The sequence below is a fragment of the Acomys russatus genome, chromosome 4 (assembly GCF_903995435.1).
Source record: "Acomys russatus chromosome 4, mAcoRus1.1, whole genome shotgun sequence".
NCBI lineage: Eukaryota > Metazoa > Chordata > Mammalia > Rodentia > Muridae > Acomys > Acomys russatus.
The window spans coordinates 13,361,889-13,370,347 of NC_067140.1; the positions used below are offsets into that span (position 1 = coordinate 13,361,889).

The window sequence follows — 8,459 nt, forward strand, 5'->3', positions numbered from 1 at the left end:
GAGACAGCTAGACACCACCGTGCTCTACTGTTCATGGCCACAGCCGGTGGAAATGCCACCCATGGCCACAGCTGGGGGAGATGCCACCCATGGCCACAGCCAGGGAAGATGCCAGCCATGGCCACAGCCAGGGAAGATGCCACCCATGGCCACAGCCGGGGAAGATGCCACCCATGGCCACAGCCGGGGAAGATGCCAGCCATGGCCACAGCCAGGGAAGATGCCACCCATGGCCACAGCCGGGGGAGATGCCACCCATGGCCACAGCCAGGGAAGATGCCACCCATGGCCACAGCCAGGGAAGATGCCACCCATGGCCACAGCCAGGGAAGATGCCGCCCATGGCCACAGCCGGGGGAGATGCCACCCATGGCCACAGCCGGGGGAGATGCCACCCATGGCCACAGCCGGGGGAAATGCCACCCATGGCCACAGCCAGGGAAGATGCCACCCATGGCCACAGCCAGGGAAGATGCCACCCATGGCCACAGCCGGGGAAGATGCCGCCCATGGCCACAGCCGGGGGAGATGCCACCCATGGCCACAGCCAGGGAAGATGCCACCTTGACCTTGTGCAAATGAGGCCTGCACTTCTTACACAGCATCCTGGGCCTCCTAATCAGAAATCCTGCCATGGGCCTTTGCCAGAATCTTCATAACCGGTTTTGTTCTTACTTAGTCCACACTTTGCCCAAGCGTATGCCAATCCTTGCTGTCTGTAGGAAGCACATTGACCCATGGCTATTGAAAATTGTGTATGCCGGGCGTGAGTGGTGGCACATGCCTTTAATCCCAGCACTCGGGAGGCAGAAGTAGGCGGATCGCTGTGAGTTCGAGGCCAGCCTGGTCTACAAAGTGAGTCTAGGACAGCCAGGGCTACACAGAGAAACCCTGTCTCAATAAAAAGCACAATTTTTTAAAAAAGAAAGAAAACTGTGTATGTGGGCAGAACTTAATAACCACAAACAATGGTGTATCCATGCACCATGGATACTGTGTGTGTGTGTGTGTGTGTGTGTGTGTGTGTGTGTGTGTGTGTGTGTGTCCATCCACAAGGTCACTCACTAAGCCTGGAACTCATCAATTTGGAGATTGCCTTGTCTCCACTTCCCCAGGGCCGGGATCACAGGGGCAGGGCCTGTCCAGCTTTTCCCACGGGTCCTGGGGATCCAGCTCCAGAATCTTTACGTCCTTGCTTTTGAGCTGGTTAAATTCACCATAAAAGACTCTTAAAACATCTTTTAAGAAAAGGACATTCCAGGGCTGGAGAGATGGATCAGTGGTTAAGAGCACTGTCTGCTGTTCCAAAGGACCTGGGTTCGATTCCCAGCACCCACATGGTAGCTCACAGCTGTCTGTAACTCTAGTACCAAGGGATCTGACACATTCATACTAACGCACATTAAGAAAGAAAGAAAAGAAAAAAGGAAGAGGACATTCCTCCCAAGGAGAGTATCTTTTCATCTAAACATCTCAGCATCCATTCAGGAATTCTAAAATGTAGCTTAGAAGAAGCCAGGGATACTGGGCAGAGCTCTCAGCCCTACTCAGGAGCTTCCACTAGGTACCTGCTTGTGGTGTGGAACTCCCCCCACCCCACTTCCTCACTCTCTTCCACTATGCTTGGTACATAGCAACACACCCTTCTCACTCCCCATGCTGTGCTGTGGAAGATGGTAGCCATAAGCCACATGCACGTACTTGACCCTGAAATCGATGTCCAGCTCAAATCTTTCCTAACCATATTTAAAGTGTTTGGTGGCCTCACACAGCAGTGGCTGGCTGCTGTACAGGACGGTGCATAACCCACGCTGCATAAAGGTCTATGGAACGGGGCAGAGGTTGGCAAACTCTACCTAGCACAGGTCCCTGCCACATGGGTCTGTCTCTGTCATTGTAGCAGAAGAGCGGCCACAAGCAATGCATGGAGCACCCACTGGGGCATGTGGCCGCAATCCGAAAGACTTGATTTAGGAGCCCCGAATCCAAACGCTACATCATTTTCACTGGTCATAAAATATCACTACCCTTGATTGCTTTTCTACAGCCATTTGAAAAAGTACAACTATCCCCACCCTATGGACTGCAGGTGAGTAAGCAGCAAGCTAGATTTAGGCCCAGGTCATCATATGTTGACCTTTGTCTTAGCGAATTGCCTTTTACGAGGTCTATGGCTGTTATTTCACTGAATTCAGAGAGAAGCAGAGCCTAACATATGCAAGTCTTCCCCCGCCCCCACCCCCCGCCTTGAACCTGGAAGTCTGATCATCTATTCAGGGCCTGCTTTCCCATGCACTTTGGGATCTCTGGATGAGGACCCATCTTCTCATGCATTCTTCTCCCTGTGTCCAGAGCGATGTCTGACATCCGGCAGCTCTCACCTGAACCTGTGGGATGGACACAGGCCACCAGCTACTTCCTGGGTGTCATTTGGCTTTTCCTTTGGCTCTGTCTTCAAGCTGAGGAGATGATTCCTGTCTGCTCAACACTTTTCTTTCTTGTTATCAACGAACACACTGACATTCCAATTTCCCACTCGGGTCCCAGGAGCTCGGCTTATGTATTTTCACCTCTGAGAGATGACAGCAGCTCTTGTGCTGTGCAGCATCCTGGTCACAAAGCTGCAAGTGGATTTGATAAAGAGACTCATCGAGAGCGGGGAAGCAGCTGGGAGAATGTCACTACTTGGGGAGTGTTCAATGCTGAAATCGCCCTCTCCAAGATAAAGGTGAGGAGGGTACATAAAATGTTAACATCTCTGCAATCCTAAGAGGACACTGTAAGAGGTTTGAAACTAGTTGAGGGGGCAAAAGCCACATAGTCCTGAAAAGTAGTTGCCTGTGAGGGCTTTAGACTAGAAGGGAGCATGTGAGAAACCTCTGCTATACTGAGAATGTTCCAGATCTTCATCTGTTAGTGGTTTCACACATACACGCTTACACAGTGTTTCACCTGTACTTATAAGATATGGCTCTTATATGAACTGTTTCTTACTTTTAAGAAATGAAGCGCCTGGCTAGCTCGGTTAGTAGAGCATGAGACTCTTAATCTCAGGGACGTGGGTTCGAGCTCCACGTTGGGCATTCATTATTATCCTAAACTATCATTTTAGCCGGGCGTGGTGGTGCACGCCTTTAATCCCAGAACTCGGGAGGCAGAGGCAGGCGGATCGCTGTGAGTTCGAGGCCAGCCTGGTCTACAAAGTGAGTCCAGGACGGCCAAGGCTACACAGAGAAACCTTCTCTCAAAAAACAAAAAGAAAAAAAGAAATGAAGGTGATAATTATGTAAATGAACCCAAAGGCACAGTGAGACATCACCTCAAATGGATAAGGACGGTGACTGGTGGGGAGGTGGCTGGTAAGGGACTTGCTGGGGCAGCATGAGGACCTGAGTTCAGATTCTCAGCATCCGCATAAAAGCCTGGCATGACAGGCCACATCTGTGACCCCGGACTGGAGGGGAGGTGGGGGGGAGGTGCTGAAGAGAGGTTAAGTTCTTTAAGTTTTCCAGTCAGCTAGTCTAGCTGAACCAGTGAGGTTCAGATTCAGTGGGAGATCCTGTCTCAAAAAATAAGGTGGCGAGCAACCAAGGAAGACATTTAATATCAACCCCCGCCTTCTACTGCATATGCACATATTTGCACATGTGTGCACATACACACCCAAGAACACTTGTGCTTGCTTACAATACACACACACACACACACACACACACACACACACACACATATATCAGAGAACATAGATGGTAAAATTGAGCCTTTGGGCACTAGTGTTGTAAATGAAAAGAGCCATTAAAGAAAAGAGAATGGTAATTACCTTTTAAAAGTAAAAATCTGGGGCTGGAGAGATGGCTCAGTGGTTAAGAGCGCCACCTGCTCTTCCAAAGGTCCTGAGTTCAATTCCCAGCAACCACAGGTAGCTCATAAACATCTGTAATGTGATATGGCGCCCTCTCCTGGCTTGCAGGAGTACATGCAAGCAGAGCACTGTATACATAATAATAAATAAATAAATCTTAAAAAAAAAAAAAAGTAAAAATCGAAGGAAGGGAGGTTAAGAGCCCTTGCCACTGTTACAGAGGACTCAAGTTCAGTTCCCACCCACAGAGGTTGGCTCACAATTGCCTATAAATCCAGCTACACACACACACACACACACACACACACACACACACACACACACACACACACTCAAATATTAAAGATAAAATTGCCATATAGTCCATCAATTCCAATTCTGAAATTGGTGGTTAGGGAATTAGCCCAGCAGTAAAGAGAGCACTTCTCCAGTGTCTGGTCCCCAGAAATGATCCCTCCACGTCCTGACAGCATTGCTCACAGTGACCAGGGAGGGAAACAACCCAAGTGTTCACCAGGGATGAGTGAATAAACAAAGCCTGACGTAAACCCACAACAGAAGAAACTAATGTTTGCATTCACCACATTTATGAGAAGGAACAGGACCACAAATAAGTACATAAAATCATGTGATCAGAGGCAAAGCTGAGAGGAGAAGGGAAGTTTAGGGTGAGCTCAGAACATGTTGCCCAGAGGTTTGCCTCTGCCCCTTTGGGCTGCTATACCAAACTATCATAAACTGCATGACTCATAAACCACAGATTTTTATTCTCACAGATTTATGGACCAGGACATTCAAAATCAAGCAGAAGATTCAGTGTCGTGTGGCCCACCTTCGAGTGCACAGACGGTGCCACATTATGCCGGAATGACAATTCCTGTGGTCCTCTCTCATAAGAGGCCAATTCCACTTACAAGGTCCCCACCTTCGTGGTCTCATCGCCTCCCAAAGCTCCCCACCTCCAATACTATGAATTGGCTCTAGGATTTCAACAGAGGAACTGGGGATGTGGCAGGGTCACCAAGACTCAGACCACAACGCTGCAGTTTATAATCGAGGAAAAAATCAAAATGATCACCAAGATGTCCCTGGGGGGTGGGACTGGAGCTGGGGAACTGGCTGTCACTTTCACCTGAAGCTCTTCTGCATATTTAGTGTGTTATTGTGTATATTTAGGGGCAGGGGATCTAGGAGTTGAACCTACAGCCTCGTGCATGGTGAGCAAGTACTCTGCCACAGTCTATATCCTCATCCTACTTTTTACTTTTTTTTTTACTTTTTTTTTTCTTTTTTTTTTTTTTTTTTAAAATTAATTTATTCTTGTTATATCTCAATGGTTAATCTTTTTTTTTTTTTTTCCTGAGACAGAGTTTCTCTGTATAGCCTTGGCTGTCCTGGACTCACTTTGCAGACCAGGCTGGCCTCGAACTCACAGAGATCCACCCACCTCTACCTCCCTGAGTGCTGGGATTAGAGGCATGTGCCACCATGCCAGGCTACATTTTTTAAAGGATTGAGACAGGTTTTCATTAAGTTGTCCGACTGCCCTTGAACTCTGCATTCTCTTATTTCATCACACCCATAACCCCAATAACTAGGACTGCAGCCCGACTTCAGATATTCATATTCATTTATTTCAAATAATACCATCTTTAAGGTCGCATCTGTAAGCCTTGCTATAGCAGACAAGTGTCACGACTTTACTTCCCTGGTTTCTTCTTCCTTGTGTGCATAGCAGAGAAACTCCCTTTACCTCATGGACCCATGCTTAGCATTGATTGCTGCCTTGACAATATTTATAATCACTTAGGAGCCGAGACTCTGGGCATGCCTGTGAGAATGCTTCTGGAGAGATTAAACTGAGGTGGGAAGACCCATTATGGGAAAAAAAAACACCATTCTATGGGCTCCGAACTTAGCTAAATAGATAGGAAGAAACAAGTGAGCTTCAGCATTTATCTGCTTCCTGATTGTGGGTGCAATGTGACCAGCCACTCCATTCCCACCAAGACTAGCTATTCCTTCAAGCTGTGAGCCAAAATAAACATTTGCATGGACTTTTTTTTTAAGGTAATTATCATAACAATAAGAAAAGTAACTGATGTAGAAATTGGTACCAGGAGCGGGGTTGTTGCTGATAAACCTGCTCAGGTTTGTAGGCCTTTGGAACTGGTTTGTGGGAAGAGATGCATGAGTTTGAACCTGCAAACTAGAGAAGCACCTGAATGTCCTAAGCAGGGCCTAAGGCATCATTTCAGTGGGAGTTTAGAAGACCAGACTGCTGAGAGAAATGTGGACAATGGAGGCCCTACTTACGATAGTTCAGAGATGGATAAGGACCGTAGTCAAAACTGAACTAGCGGCCATTCGTGTTATTTTCTGGCAAAGAATTTGGCTGCGTTGTGCCTCTGTCTTGAAAATCTGAGAGAAACTGGATCCAAAAGGAATGTATACATTTATTTGGCAGAGGAAATTCCAGGAGAGAGTAACATCCAGTCTATGGAATGGTTATTAGAAAGAGTAGGGGTGTGTGTGTGTGTGTGTGTGTGTGTGTGTGTGTGTGTGTAATGTAAGCATATTTAAAGTTGCTGACAAGGTAGATATACAGAAACCAACTGTGATGGTTAACAAGGTTCATTCACACCATTAAAGAGAAATCTTAAATTCTGCACTAGGACAATAGAAAATTGCCCTGAGGGCAAGACTCCACCCATCAAAGGTTCCAACTTGTAAAAGTGCAAATTTATTTGAGAGGAGAGAGTCTAGATTGAAGAGCACCATGGAGGGGACTCCCCACTTGAAAACACAATGCTCCTGGAAGTATTTTCCCCAGGTCCAGCCAGTACAGTCCCCAGAGGTTACTACAGTGGTGGTAGAAGGGGACCAAATTCCATTTACAGCTGAAAGAACATGCTTTGTCCCTGTGGTGCTAGTTTTGGAGGCATGTAGAATACAGTGACAATACAGTCACAGGCTAGGCAATTCGTAGCAGGGTCATATTCCCTGCAAGAAGTCCTTCAGAGGCCACTGCATGAAGCTGTGGAGGTGAAGGCTAGGTGACTATGGACTTTCCAGCATGTTGTAACTAAAAGGATCATAGGATGCCCACTGAGGAAAGATGTAGGCAGAGAGTAACGAACCCAAGAGAGAGCCTACAGATGCTACAGGCAGTGTAGCCTGTCTTAGTTACTTCTCTGTGACTGTGATAAGACACCATGAACTAGGGCAACTTATAAAAGTGTTTATTTGGGGTTTACAGTTTCAGAGAGCTATAGTCCATGGCTGTCTTGGCAGGGAGCATGGCAGCTGGCAGGTAGGCATGGTGCTGGAGCAGTAGCTGAGAGCTCACATCTTGAGACACAACCGTAGGGCAGGAAGAGCTAAAGGGAATAGCATGGGCTTTTGAAAACCCATCCTCAGTGGCACACTTCCTCCAGCAAGGCCACACTTCCTAATCCTTCCTGAACAGTTCCACCTACTGGGGACCAAACATTGACACTGCCACACTACCCAGTCCTCATTCAACCCATTACGCTGTCTAAGTCTACTTGAGTCCAGAGGGTGTCACCAAGAGCCCACAAGAGCTGAGAGGCTGGTGCTGGCTCTGCTGCATTTTGGTCTTGACTCATCGGATTTTCCTTGCTAGCTTCCTTTTTCTGCCTTTTAGCTTGGGATGTTTACTCTGCACCTCCGTGTGCTGGAAGCTTTCAGCTTGGTGTTTGTTTGTTTGTTTGTTTATTATTGAGGCTCACAGATTGCCTTCAGTCTCAGGAGAGACTTTGGACGTCCAAACAGTGTTGGGACTGTTAAAGGCTGTGGACTCTTTTAGAGATATCCTCAATGCATCTTGCATCATGAGATGAACAGAAGACTTTAGAGCCAAGGTTGGAATGTTCTAACTAAGTGATGTGTTTATTCCTCAAATCAACATGGGGTGAGTTTGAGATGTTTAATCTTGTCAATTTGATGGGATTTAGAATCACTTAGGAGACAAACTTCCTGGTGTAGCTGGGGGTGGGGCCATTGATAGAGATGCTTACTTGATGGGGGATGACCCACTATGAATGGGGGTGGGGTGGCAAAAACATTCCGTATGCTGGAGCCCTGACTGAAGAAATGTGAGGAAGTGAGGAGAACACCGGCATCCATCTCTGCTTCCTGACAGGATACGCTGGGACCAGCGCTCTACTCCATCTTCACCATGACAGACCAACTAACTGTACCTTGAACTGTGAGACAAAATAAACCCTTCCTTCCTTCTTCCTTCCTTCCTTGAGTGGCTTTTGCCAGGGCATTTTATCACAGAAGCATGAAAAGACCCAATATTCAAGCATCAGCTAGGATCGCACGTGTCGGGAGCCTGGCACCCTGACAGACATGTGACAAGCGCTAGCAGGAGAGGTCTGGGTCCTGAGTCATGATGTACAGCAGTGACCTTAGGTACTTCCTACTTATGTGACAGCTGAGCCTATGTGGCCCAGCCGTATGCCTGGCCGCAGGAGGAACTGGACTGCTGGGCTAGGCCTGGACTGGACTCCTGACTTCTAACCCAGGCCCTGCTGGCTGCTCCTGCCATCTCTGAGTCATCTGTTGTGTT

General features: G+C 47.6%; 1 non-coding gene across 1 annotated transcript; it reads left to right on the plus strand.

Moving 5' to 3' along the window:
- The first annotated feature begins 3,010 nt into the window (after nucleotides 1-3,010).
- Trnak-cuu (transfer RNA lysine (anticodon CUU)) lies at nucleotides 3,011-3,083 on the plus strand. Its single transcript has one exon. It is a non-coding gene; the product is annotated as a tRNA-Lys (tRNA).
- The last annotated feature ends 5,376 nt before the right edge of the window (nucleotides 3,084-8,459 follow it).